Source organism: Narcine bancroftii, chromosome 1 (assembly GCF_036971445.1).
Source record: "Narcine bancroftii isolate sNarBan1 chromosome 1, sNarBan1.hap1, whole genome shotgun sequence".
Lineage (NCBI taxonomy): Eukaryota > Metazoa > Chordata > Chondrichthyes > Torpediniformes > Narcinidae > Narcine > Narcine bancroftii.
Genome location: NC_091469.1, coordinates 393,268,462 through 393,283,125, shown reverse-complemented (window position 1 = coordinate 393,283,125; position 14,664 = coordinate 393,268,462). Strand labels below are relative to the sequence as shown.

At 43.4% G+C, this 14,664-nt stretch overlaps 1 protein-coding gene across 1 annotated transcript in view; it reads right to left on the bottom strand.

Moving 5' to 3' along the window:
- sdhaf3 (succinate dehydrogenase complex assembly factor 3) overlaps window positions 1-14,664 on the bottom strand; it is a gene marked incomplete at its 5' end in the record, with an annotated part of 30,519 nt that overhangs the window by 15,520 nt on the left and 335 nt on the right. The gene's annotated exons all lie outside the window — the stretch shown is intronic.

Here is a 14,664-nt window from a genome sequence, read left to right as displayed (position 1 = left end):
TTTTTTGAACAAACATGCCCCACCACTTGCTTCAGCAGTTCCGGACATTGTCACCCTTATTGAAAACATTGCTACTGGGAACTCAGGAACATGGTATGCTGTCATTGATCTCTCTAACGCCTTCTTCAGTATTCTTATAGCTGAGGATTCACAGGATCAGTTCGCCTTTACCTGGAAGGGGCGCCAGTATACCTTCATCCACCTTCCAGTATCGCCTTCCCTCTCAATTCACCATTATATTGATGATGTGGCCTCCTGGAGCCTCTGGCAGAAACAAGAGGGTCGCCGAGTCCCACTGGGATTCTGGTCACGTACCATGCCCGAGGCTGCCACTCGTTATTCTGTTTTTGAACAACAGTTACTAGCCTGTTACTGGGCCCTGCTAGAGACTGAAAGAATGACAGGTGATGCAGATGTTCAATTGCGACCTGCACTTCCTATAATGAATTGGGTCCTGGCTAATGATGCTAATCTAAAGATCGGGCGGGCTCAGCAGTCTTCTATTGTTAAATGGAAGTGGTATATTCAGAGTCATGCGACCAGAGGGCCTGAAGGGGTGGGCCACGTACACGAACAGGTGGCTTACCATCCCAGGTCAGGAACTCACTTATCGGAGGAGGGGGATGGTGGCTCCAGTCAGTATGCTGAGTTGAAGGCAGTCACTTTACCACTAGATCCCCATGATCACCCTCTTCGCCTGTTTACTGATTCCTGGGCTTTGGCTAATGGACTTGTGGTATGGATGCCTGATTTGCAAAAGAACAACTGGATGATACATGACCGCCCAGTATGGGGCAAAGAGTTGTGGCAGCTGTTGTGGGATGCTTCCCACCATCGTGAGATAACCGTTTATCACGTTGATGCCCATACCAATATGGCGACTAACATGGCTCAACATAATGCAGTAGCAGATCAGCTTGCCACTATCAGCTGTGCTGATACCGTCCCCCTGGCTCGATGGGCACATGAACAGAGTGGTCATTTGGGGGAGAAGGGATCAGCTATGTGGTCCCGTACACATGCTTTATCCGTCCATCAGGATGATGTCCGCATGGTCGTACGTACATGCCCAGAATGTCAGCTTGTGAAGTTCCATACCATTCCACCTGGTCCACATGGCCGAATAAAATGGGGTGCTCACTCAGCTGCGGTCTGGCAAATTGATTACATAGGCCCCATGCTAGACTGTATGGGTAAATATTATATCCTAGTAATGGTTGACACCTTTTCGGGCCTGGTTTTTACTTTTCCCACCAAGACGGCTGACCAAGCTAGCACTATCCAAGGACTAAACCATTTGATTTATCATTATGATGTTCCAGAGGAGATTCACTCTGATAATGGCTCGCACTTCTCCAGGAAAGCAATCTGTGATTGGGCAAATGACAACGGTATTTTATGGATCCACCATATTCCTTATTACCCGCAGGCTGCCGGGTTAGTTGAACAAATGAACGGCTTACTGAAGGAACAAATTCGTTTGGAAACATCACTGGGGACCCAGAAGGGATGGTGCCATGTGCTGCAGCAGGCAGTCGACAATTTGAATCATCGCCCTTTAAAAGGAGGTACACCTTTCCACCGACTTCTTCACGCTTCTGAACTACAGCCTATTCCAGAGGAAAAACAGTCATTGCCCCCCATCCCCGAACTAGAGAATGTTGGACAAAAGGTATGGGTGGCACCACCAGGTAGTGGCCCTCCTGTAAAAGGGGAAATAGTGACACCTGCCCAGGGTAACACTCGGTGGGTAGCTATTGAGGGTCAGGATGATTTAGTCTGTTTAAACACTGAACGCTTATGGTATCATGAGTGACATGTGTCAGGCTTCTTTGTTCCAGGTTCTCCATTTTACACTCCTGGTGATCTGGCTTAACAGCTGCTTTGATGCCAGCAATTGGATTTGTAATGTCGAGGACGTTCCAAGGGAGTTACCCGTGGGAAACACGGTCCGATGCATTACACCAAGGAAGTCCTCGGTCACCAGCCTCAAGTGCAGCTTATATAAATATGTTATTGTTCAGCATGTTTCAAAATCTGTTCGTGAGCTCCAGTACCTGGGTATTGTGGCCAACAAGGATAATTTGAGCCTTGGTTGGAATCCTTTCTCATGGCTAACTGCTACATTTTGGGGGGTGGGCCACACTATCCTCCGTTGGTTGCTCGCGTCATTGCTTATCTTTGTAATTGTTGTTTTGATTTCTCTTTTTTCGCTCCCTCTGTACTCAAATACTGGTTAGGCCTCGCAAATGACAGATTGTGACCAAGGGGTGGGATGTAATGGAGGATTAAAACCATGTACCCAGATGCTTTTTGCTTATGTGGAACTGACGACACTGGGTCCACACGCAGGTCACCTTACTTTCAGAACTAGCAGATGTAATTAAACTCAGCCATGGGGACTTATCTGAAGATACACTTTGAAATGGAATTCCACTGTGAGGCCCAGGGAAAGCAGTTGTCAAATGCAACACTCTGAAATTGACGAATTGGTCACAACCTGTCTTGCTCGAGAAGTTTTAATAAGTCTTTGTATCTACGAGATAAACCAGGAAATTATAACATCCTGGTTCCATAATAATTAATCTTCTAAATTGTAGAATGTAATGTTCAGTTTTGATTTTGACTGACAAATATTAGAAGGAGTAGGCGCATGATTAATTGTTTTTGGGGTATATAAGCCTGTGGTCCTGCTGCTGAAGTTTAGATTCTCTGAGGGGTGGGAACACCCCTTGTCAAGAAGGAAGAACAGCCAGAGTCCAAGCAACGTCCCGGTCGGGGGAGGTGGAGAAGCTGCTACCAGCGCCCTGACAACCTACTACAAGTGTGCAGTCGTTGCCTCGCTTCGGCAGTTGGGACCAGTCCAAGCGTTGATAAGTATAGTTGGGAAGGGCTTGCATATTGTAGTGTGAAATCAGCTTTTGAATTAGTAATAAACATTTGTATAAACTGAACTGCTCTCGGTGTGTGTGTCTATTTTCTTTCGGTAGCTCAAACACTGTGACCAATCTAAAATGAACAAAATGAGAGGTATAAGTTTACCCAAGACAGGGCCAAAATTAAAAACTTGGACTAAGTCGAGGGCCGAACTAAATATTTATTGAAAATTTTCAACAACATCTGCATCTTTTCTCTTCTTTCAACATATGTAATGTTAAACTTTTTCTTATTAAAATAAATGTTTAATAATAGTTTTGGATAAACTCTTTCATTGTCATTGGCCCATTTCCTTTAGCGTCTGAAACAGTGCACATGATGAGTCAATGAGGGATGATTAAAGCAGTGGTCTTCAAACTTTTTCTTTCCACCCACAGACCACCTTAAGCAATCCCTTACTAATCACAGAGCACCAATGGCACAGGGACGCGAGTGGAAAGAAAAAGGTTGAGAACTGTTGTATTGTGGTAACTCCACATCTGATTAGGTTAATTGTTAGGCAAGTGGTCAGAGAAGGACCCCCCCCCCCCCACCCCAAGAAAGGCTTAAATCACAGGAACAAAATAAGCTTCCGTCTCACTGTTCCCAATCTTACACACAGTCCTGATGTGGAATGTGGGATCGCAGCTCCACGTTCACCCGAGTTCAGGTGCTGTCTGTGTGGAGTTTGTACGCTCTCCCCTTGTCTTGGACCAACAGGTCGGTCACCTGACGAAGGCACCCGAACCCCCCGTTGAAACGCCGGCGTCCGGGGCGGTGGAGGAATTGGCTGAGAAGAGCGTGTTGCTCCCACCCCGCTCCCATGGTTGGAGAGGGATTAAACTGCAATCTCACGGCGCGGGGCTTGTCTCCAACAAAAGGAGCGGGAGGTAGGGTCCGCCGCGCACGGAGCGAGGGGGAAGGCATCGCCAATGAGACGTTCGGTCCGGCGTCGCCGCTGAAGCGCAGACCCAGCGAGGATGGTCCCCAACTCCAGCCGTGTCTGTGTGTCCGGGAGCCGGGCGGGCTGAGTGCGGCGCTCCGATCCCCGGGATTCGGGACTCTGAGATCCCTCCACACCTCCGGCGTCTTCATTTTCACCTTCAGTGTGCATGCGCTATACTGGCGCGGCGGCCAGCGGGCCAACTCTAATATATATTTAATATGATCTTGCGGGCCAAATATAATTATAACGCGGGCCAAATCTGGCCCGCGGGCCAGAGTTTGACATGTGTGGTTTAGAGGGTTTGTCCCCCTCCAAAGCCTCAGACACTGCTGTATGGTGTAGTCCTACTACATCACTAAAGGTGCTATCTTTTAGAAGACTGGTCCCAGCTATTCTTTTCTGTTCTTAATTTGAGAAAAAGCAAGCCAATTATCCTTAGTGTTCAAGCTAATGTTTATTTCTCATCCAACATTGCAATGACAACATGATCATTATTACTTTGTTATGTGCAAGAGCCTGTGGTGCATGAATTAGCTATCATGCTTGAGACTTTGAACAAGAAATACACATTGAAAAGGAGTTCAATGATCATTAAAACACTTTAGAACACCCTGAAAGAGATAGGAAACCTCTATGTGTCTTTCTTTCTTATTCTTAGAGGAATAGTACCTCTCACTAGTAACACTGCATTCCAAAGCTCTGATTATTTCATGCAGATTATCACCCGTTTTCTTCTAAGTAACTTTATGAACAGCTAGAAATACAGATGGCACTTCAGGACTCACCTAGAAAACAGCACTGCTAACAGCGAAAAAGAACTGCACTGTTTGGAACATTAAGAGGTCTTCAAGTTCAGAATTCAATTTGAATGCTGCCTTGATAGTGGGAAAATTATAAATTGTTGGGGGGTATTCAATTTATATTTTCCATTTTGAACGCTGCTCAGTCACCTCCTCTGTAAAAGTCACATAATTAAAATCAAAACTGCAGTTTCTACATGCTGACCCCTTTTAAAATGTTTATGACTGCGAGGTTCCTGCAGTCAAATAATCCAAGCACAATATATAATAAATATTACACAATCAAATACCACTTGAATGAGTCACTATTTTATGTTGAATGCAGATAAAGAGAAAAAAAATTGTTACATAAAAACCAGAAGATAATTAAATCAGTAAATTAGATCCAATAAGCAGATATTTCATTTCAAAAGAGAGCGAAGAGAGGGGTGACAATAACAAATCCCAGAGGGCATCTGCTTTAGGTGAGTGGAGAAAAGTTTAGGGTGACAGGAGTTTTTTTTTTAAACAAAGAGTGGTGGGTGCCTGGAAAGCATTGCCGGGGGGGGCGGGGGGGGGGGGGAGTGGTGGTGGAGGCTGGTACAATAGGAACATTCAAAAGACTCGTAGATAGGCTTCTAGCTGCAAGAAAAATAGAGTGCTACACATGAGGTTGGAAAGGATTAGACTGTTGTGGAGAATGCTTACATAGATCGGCATAACATAATGGGCCACAAGGCCAGTTCTTTGCTGCAATGTTCTGTGAGGAACTAGGAGATCTCAGTTATAATTAGAGATGTTTTTTAGATTGGCATCCCCTATCAGGATTTAAAAATAGTATTTGGAAAGGAAATACATAGGTATTTGTAAATAAAACTGTTTATGCTGTAGAACTGAGAATAAGTAGTTGACAATCTTAAATATAAACATGAATGGAGAAAACTGTCTATTTTTATGCTATTGTATGATTTCCATGGATGTAAAATTGAACAAGTTTGATTAATGGACTATGATATTTGCAGCACTAGGGAGAAGTCAAATGAAATTATACTTGCATTTTAAAATCGAAATCCCCATTCAGGATACGCAGACTTTGAACAGAAAGCATGATCAGAATCAGACTTTATTGTCATGAACATGTTATGAATTTTGTTGTTTTACAACAACATCACAGTGCAAACATTTATATAAACCACCGTACAAAATAAATAAAAAGAGTGCAAGAAAAAGTCAAGTAAGGCAGTGTCTGTGGTTCATTGCTCATTCAGGAATTTGATGGCAGAGGGAAAGAAGCTGTCCTTGTGCCGCTGAGTGCTCATCTTCAAGATACTGTACCTTTTTCCCTGATGGTAGCAGAGTGAAGAGGGCAAGGCCTGGGTGGTGGGGGTCCTTGAGGATAGAGGCTGCTTTCTTAAGACTCCACCTCTTGTAAATATCCTTGATGGTGTGAAGACTGGTGCCTGTGATGCTGCAGGCCGAGTTAACAACCCTCTGGGTACCTCCGTACCAGACAGTGATGCAACCAGCCAGAATGCTCTCCATGATACACTTGTAAAAGTTCTTGAGTCTTTGGTGACATACCGAATCTCCTCAAGCACCTCACAAAGAAGTTACTGGCAAGCTTTCATGATTCCAGCAACATGGAGGCACCAGGACAGATCCTTAGAGATGGTGACACTCTGGAATTTGAAGATCTTGATCCTTTCCACTACTGAGCCCTCGATGTTCTCCAATCATCTCCTTGGTTTTGCTAATGTTGAGTGCGAGGTTGTTGGTGTGATCAACTAGCTGATTTATCTCCCTTCTGCATGCTTCCTTATTGTTGTTGGTGACTCTGCCAACAAATCTGTAGATAGCATTGGAATTGTGCCTGGCCACACAGTCATGGGTGTATAGTGAGTAGAGCAGTGGGCTAGCACACATCCTTGAGATGCACCTGTGTTGATTGTCAGTGAGGAGACATTGTTTCCAATTTGTACTGACTGTGGTCTTCTGATAAGTTAGTCAAGCATCCAGTTGCAGAGGTGGGGTGCAGAGGCCCAGTGTTTGGAGCTTGTTGACCAGCACTGAGGGAATAATAGTGTTGAAGGCTAAGCTGTAGTTGATGAAGAGCAGCTTTATGTATGAGTTGCTGATTTCTTGGCGACCCAGAGCTGAGTGGAGAGCCAGTGATATTGCGTCTACTGTGGAACAATTGTGATGATCGGCAAATTGCAGTGGGTCAAGTCCTTTGCTAAAGCATGTGTTAATTCTGGCCATGACCAACCTCTCAAAGCATTTCATCACAGGAGATGTTAGAGCAACTGGACAAGAGTTGTTGAGGCAACTCACTCTGCTCTTCTTGGGTACCAGGTTGATTGATGCCCTTTTGAAGCAGGTGGGAACCTCTGATTGCAGCAGTGAGAGATTGAAAATGTCCGTGAACACTCAGCTAGTTGGTTGGCACTGATTTTCAGTACCTTGTCAGGTACACTGTCAGGGCCTGACGTCTTGTGAGGGTTAATCCTCGTGAATGATATTCTGATGTTGGCGTCAAGAGACAGATATCACAGGGTCCTCAGCCTTTGGAGGGATTCTCGTGGACACTGATGAGTTCTCATTCTCAAAGCGGGCATAGAAGTGTTCAGCTCATTGGGTAATGAAGCATCACAGCTATATGGTGTTCGCCCTTACTTTGTAGCATGTAATGATCTGCACTCGCTGCCATAGCCGGCGTCTATCTGTCCCTAGCTTCCTCTGGAATTGCCTCTTTGTTGCAGACATAGCCTTCCACAGGTCATACCTTGACTTCTTGTAGACATCTGGGTCCCTGGCATTACACACCCCTGATCTGACCCTCAGCAGGTTGCGAGTCCTCTGATTCATCCAAGGCTTCTGATTGGAGAAGTTCCAGTATCTGTGAATGGGCACACACTTGTCCATGCAGGACTTGATCAAGTTGGTGACATCTGTTGCATATTCATTCAGTCCTGATGATGAGTCTTTGAATATGGTCCAGTCCACCAATTAAAAGCAATCTTGCAGGCGCTTCTCCACTTTCCTTGACTATACCTTTGCCGTCTTCACCACTGATGTTTTAGTCCTCAATTTCTTCTTGTATGTCGGGAGTAAAAGTAGAATTATATTCTCAAACTGTTGATGACTCAATTTGTTAATATATTATTAGGTTTTTTGACAATTTAAGACTCAGACAGAAAAGAAAAAAGGTCAATGATTGAATAGATTACAAATACTGTATATTTTGAACAAAATAGGAATTTATAGACTGTGTATTACATAAATGGAATGACTATGGACAAGTATATGGATAGTAAAAATCTGTAAAAATATGGGCCAAAATACAGGCAAATGGGAGTATCATAGATGGGCATCTTAGTTGGCAAGGATGAGTTGGGTCAAAAGGCCTGCTTCCATGCTATACAACTATGAATCTGACCAGCTCTTTCAATTAGAATTCAATTCTGCAGCTATTCCAGGTGATCTTAAATATTTCACCAATAGTTTTCTGAAATTTCCTTACCAAACATTCTTTCCCTCCCATTGTTCCTTCTTCTGTGTAAGTTTTTATCCATGCTGGAATAGAATGCCACCTTAGATATTCTCCTATTCAGTGTTCACGATCTTATGTGAGGATTTGTCCCCTAATAGCGATTTACAATTAGCTTGGTAGCAATTTAATTCTATTCCTTTGTTCTGGGTACTTTGTAAAATGTTGACATAGATGTGTGCAAAAGGGCCAGTTTACTCCATGCAATTCCCATGGTTCCTTGGGCCAGATGCAGAAGGCCAGCCTTGCTGGCAAATGATTTTCGAAGGCCGAGACTCCAAAACATCCCAGCTAACCTTTAACCAAAATCATGTCTGTGTGTGGGGCTGTCTTCTGTTCAAGCAGTCACTTTACAGGCAAATAAAAATGATTAATATTGAATAAAATTAGGGAAAAAAATTAACATTTTAAATAAAGAGATTTGAATACTCAGAAAGGATTAAAAATATTAAATCAAACTGGAATACAATTTAAAAAGTAAGTCCTTTCCATCTGCTCTGAAACATTTAATCTACAACCTCAATGACTTTGATGGGAGTTTGGATCCTACACTAGGTCTGAACCATTGCAGAACCTTAGTGGCAATTTCTAGGCCATTGAAAAGAAATCCCAGCAAGACTGGCCCCTGCTGTTCAACTCTCAGCACAGTACCAGAGAAAAAAAAGACAGGTTCAGAATTCCATTCTTGTCCCCATCAGTATGAGGAAGCCCTGGACTCTCACCCTGTGGACTAGGTTTGAAGCATTGCTCAATTTGAACAGCTCATCACCAGAACTGCTGGTCGTTGTCAACAGGACTCGTTCTCAGTGTTTGGGAAATTTAGCATGCCTATGAAATACAACATTAATTTTTCTCCCTCTCAAGAATGCACTCATTTGCATTTCACAAGACAGCAAGTAAACACTTAAAAATGAAATGAATGTCATTACAATATTAAATTGATCAGAGAGGATTTATCAGACACTAAACAGCTTTCAGCCATGAGATTACATTCATTTACAGCTAAGCCTTCGGAGCATGCTGCAAGATACTACACTCTCCAATTTAGAAACATAATATCATACAGCACCATAAAATTCAAGAATTTTCAGTTCCCAATTTGTGGAACATGGAGCTGCCCTGGCTTTACAAAGGTCCTATTGAAGCTTGACAGGATTTAATCTCAAGCCTATTTATCAAAAGTATTGCATGCAATTCAAGGATCTTACTTGCTGCAACCAAGCAGGGTGGTAGGATATACAAGCTACAATCATTTTAAATGATCCAAATAAGCCTCTTTCTAACAGCTGTTATTCCAAAAGAGATGTTTCCAAGAGTTTTTCCGCCACCTGCTGGCTTTCTATATTATTACATCTTTTCTTTTCCTTTCTTCTTTTGGCTTGGCTTCGCGGACGAAGATTTATGGAGGGGTAATGTCCACGTCAGCTGCAGGCTCGTTTGTGGCTGACAAGTCCGATGCGGGACAGGCAGACACGGTTGCAGCGGTTGCAAGGGAAAATTGGTTGGTTGGGGTTGGGTGTTGGGTTTTTCCTCCTTTGTCTTTTGTCAGTGAGGTGGGCTCTGCGGTCTTCTTCAAAGGAGGTTGCTGCCCGCCGAACTGTGAGGCGCCAAGATGCACGTTTGAGGCGATATCAGCCCACTGGCGGTGGTCAATGTGGCAGGCACCAAGAGATTTCTTTACGCAGTCCTTATACCTCTTCTTTGGTGCACCTCTGTCACGGTGGCCAGTGGAGAGCTCGCCATAGAACACGATCTTGGGAAGGCGATGGTCCTCCATTCTGGAGACGTGACCTACCCAGCGCAGTTGGATCTTCAGCAGCGTGGATTTGATGCTGTCGGCCTCTGCCATCTCGAGTACTTCGATGTTAGGGATGAAGTAGGTCCAATGAATGTTGAGGATGGAGCGGAGACAACGCTGGTGGAAGCGTTCTAGGAGCCGTAGGTGATGCCGGTAGAGGACCCATGATTCGGAGCCGAACAGGAGTGTGGGTATGACAACGGCTCTGTATACGCTAATCTTTGAGGTTTTTCAGTTGGTTGTTTTTCCAGACTCTTTTGTGTGGTCTTCCAAAGGTGCTATTTGCCTTGGCGAGTCTGTTGTCTATCTCATTGTCGATCCTTGCATCACCTTTGTTGACCTCACCAAAGCCTTCGACACTGTGAGTAGGAAAGGGCTTTGGCAAATACTAGAGCGCCTCGGATGCCTACCAAAGTTCCTCAACATGGTTATCCAACTGCACGAAAACCAACAAGATCGGGTCAGATACAGCAATGAGCTCTCTGAACCCTTCTCCATTAACAATGGCGTGAAGCAAGGCTGCATTCTCGCACCAACCCTCTTTTCAATCTTCTTCAGCATGATGCTGAACCAAGCCATGAAAGACATCAACAATGAAGACGCTGAGGAAACAAATGGTAAAACTAAACAAAAATGGGAACAAGATCTAAAATAAAGATAAAGAAGGAAACATGGGAGAAGATATGCTCAGGTACTATAAGAAATACAATAAATACGAGGTTACGTATGATACAATATAACTGGATACACAGGCTATATATTACACCTCAAAAGTTAAATAAATGGGACCCAACAGTATCTGACAGATGTTATCGCTGTAAAAAGGAAATAGGAACAACAATTCATGCAATTTGGACATGTAAGAAAGTGGAAAAATTTTGGGAAGATCTAAACCAGATATTAAATAAAATCACAAAAAGAAATATACCAAAAAAACCCAGAGATCTTCCTCCTAAGTAACATAAAAAACAAAGAATTTGGACTTGATTTGGATGGTGCACAAAAAAGATTTGTTATGATAGCCCTAGCTGTAGCAAAAAAATATATTATGTCAGCCTGGAAATTAGAAGATAACTTGAGAATACAACAATGGTATATAGAAATGAATAAATGTATTCCATTAGAAAAAATAACATAATTTAAGAAATAACATTACAATATTTGAACAAATATGGGAGCCATACATGAAACATAATAGAGAAAACCTACCGGGGACATCTACCACCTAAAATGACAGGAGAAGAGAATGAAAAGAACTGACTCAGTGGAATTTCTTGTTTATTTTTATTGAGTGACAACATTGTTTGATGGGTTTAATGTATCTTATTTTCTGAACTTTAAATAAATGGGAGGGGAGGTAGGGAGGGAGGGAGGGGAAGAGGGAAGAGGGAAGGGGGGGAGAAAACGACACTGTATATATTCAAGAAGGAAAATGTATTTATCTTGATCAATATGGTTTATAGTGTGAAAAATTAAAAATTTTTAAAAAAAGAAAATAAAAAAAACCAATGAAGATGCTGTTTACATCCGGTACCGCACGGATGGCAGTCTCTTCAATCTGAGGCGCCTGCAAGCTCACACCAAGACATAAGAGCAACTTGTCCGTGAACTACTCTTTGCAGACAATGCCGATTTAGTTGCCCATTCAGAGCCAGCTCTTCAGCGCTTGACGTCCTGTTTTGCGGAAACTACCAAAATGTTTGGCCTGGAAGTCAGCCTGAAGAAAACTGAGGTCCTCCATCAGCCAGCTCCCCACCATGACTACCAGCCCCCCCATCGGGCACACAAAACTCAAAACGGTCAACCAGTTTACCTATCTCGGCTGCACCATTTCATCAGATGCAAGGATCAACAACGAGATAGACAACAGACTCGCCAAGGCAAATAGTGCCTTTGGAAGACTACACAAAAGAGTCTGGAAAAACAACCAACTGAAAAACCTTACAAAGATTAGTGTATACAGAGCCGTTGTCATACCCACACTCCTGTTCAGCTCCGAATCATGGGTCCTCTACTGGCATCACCTACGGCTCCTAGAACGCTTCCACCAGCGTAGTCTCCGCTCCATCCTCAACATTCATTGGAGCGACTTCATCCCTAACATCGAAGTACTCGAGATGGCAGAGGCCGACAGCATCGAATCCATGCTCCTGAAGAACCAACTGCGCTGGGTAGGTCACGTCTCCAGAATGGAGGACCATCGCCTTCCCAAGATCGTGTTATATGGCGAGCTCTCCACTGGCCATCGTGACAGAGGTGCACCAAAGAAGAGGTACAAGGACTGCCTAAAGAATTCTCTTGGTGCCTGCCACATTGACCACCGCCAGTGGGCTGATACCATGACTACCAGCCCCCCCACATCTCCATCGGGCACACAAAACTCAAAACGGTCAACCAGTTTACCTATCTCGGCTGCACCATATTATTACATAGTGTTGGAATAAATACCATGATCGTAAAATCCAATAGTCCAGGTGCTGTTCGTAAGTCCTCACGATCGACCCCAGGTTACGAATGCCTGACTTATGGACACTCCAGACATATGATCAAGCATTTGGGAAATTGACAGGATGGATGGGATGAATTTGCCAGCTGCTACAGGACTGCTAGGTGGGAATAGGTCATTTCCTCAAGCCTTCTCTCCCCATCCTTTTCTCTGAGCTGCAACAGTCAGGGGCTGGGTTGAGCTAAGGAGAGCAGGGAGCATTGAGCAGACTCACTCACTAAGTCAGTAAGGCCAGCTGTCACAGCTGTTTCTGTAATCCTCTTCGACACAGTTTCTGTTTGTTTCCAACTTCAAAGTTCCAATTTATTGTCAAAGTAGTACAACCCTGAGATTATCTTTCCTGCAGGGCAGGTAGAATTCTACTTATCAGTAGTGCAAAAAACTGTAGTCAAGAAAAAAAGAGAAATGTACCCAAAGAAATATAAACGAACTGGCTGTCCAATACAGAAAAAAAATGAATAATAAATAATGTGCAAAATAGGAGCCCTTAAACAAGATTCTATTTGAGTTTGTTGTTTTGGAGTCTAATAATGGAGGGGTAGCAACAATTCCTGAATCTGGTGGTATTAGTCTTGTGGCACCTATATATCTTTCCTGATGGCAGAAGCAAGAACACAGCACGCCCTGGGTGGTGCAGATTCTTGATGGTCTCCAATGACAGTGTTCCATATAGATTTTCTCGACGGTGGGGAGAATTACTTATTTATGAAATTTGGGTTATTGGCTGCTCTCAGGAATGGAACTGTTGTAACCTGGGGAATACCTGTATTAAAATGGAGTTATATCTAACCTTTTCATTCCAATATGATAAATTAAAACTCAAAAAGTAAAATTTGGCACTACGGAAGTTTCCTGATGCAAAATATTTTCAGCATTTTCAATTAGTAGTTCAGATTTCCAGCATTCTGTGTATATTGGCTTAAATGAAATATATTAATTTTATGTCTTCCCTATTTCCTTGTTCCAATGATAGAAAATAATTTGCCATCTGTTTATCTTTTACAAAAATGTTTCAAATTTTCAGAATTAATCTTTAATCACTTGCTTGACAAGATTTATCAATGTAGGCAATTCAGAAAACAATGCTGAACATATTTTAGAAAAATTCTAAGAATCACACAGAGAATCAGGGTTAATGTTGATGAAAGTGGCAAAAAGGCAGTGGAATTCTGGAGTCTTGTGGAAGAAGTTAACTAAGCCTCACCATGGCAAGCACCACCCACAGACTAGCCCTTATAAACTCACACAGTACAGAAGCAGGCCCTTCAGCCCAACTCATCTATGGAGACAAGATTTTCGGAGCAATTCCCATTAGCCTGCTTTTCACCCATATCCCTCTAAACCCTTTCTATCCATGGACCTGTCTATATGCCTTTTAAATGTTGTAATTGTACCTGCAGTTTTCTCTGGCAGCTCAATCCATATATGAACCACCATTTTTGTGTGCCTCTTTTAAATCTTTTCACTCTTACCTTAAACCAATGGTCTCCAGTTTTAAAAACCTCAATCCTGTGCCCCTCAAATCTTATATAACTCGGTAGGGTTTGCTCCCCTCAGCCTCCTGCAGTGCAGGGAAATAAAGTCCCAACTGATCTCATACCTTATACCCTGCATTCCCCGTAACTACATTCTACACCCTCTCCAGGTTAATGACACCCTTCCTATAGTTGGTGACCAAAACTTTAAACAACTTGTGGTCTCACATGATCTCCCAACCAATGAAAGGAAGAACTGGAGGACCAACTCTTTTTCACTCATCTCATTTAGGGTATCCGAGGGTCTCTGTTATTTGATGCTCCTCAGGGCCGTGTCCTTCACGGTGTAGGCCCCTGCCCTGGTTTATTATAATGCAGCACCCTGCCCTTGTCAGAGTTCAATCCCATCGCCCATTCTTTGGCCCACTTTCCCCATTCGTAAATCTCCCCAATCTTCTTCGTTGTCCCACTGTTGCAATTTTCGTGTGATCCACAGACTGAGTCTCCCACATCGTTAATTTCCGAGCCGACTAAAAACGATGTACTGTCAAGCCTGACCCCCACCACCAACCCACTTGTGGATCCCACCGAATGTAATGATGGGAACACTATTTTATTTTTTCCCCAGCCAACAGACGGTTATTTATGATCAGTGTCCCGCGGCCGCCGGTCCCGGTCCGGGCGATGGCCCAGGGGG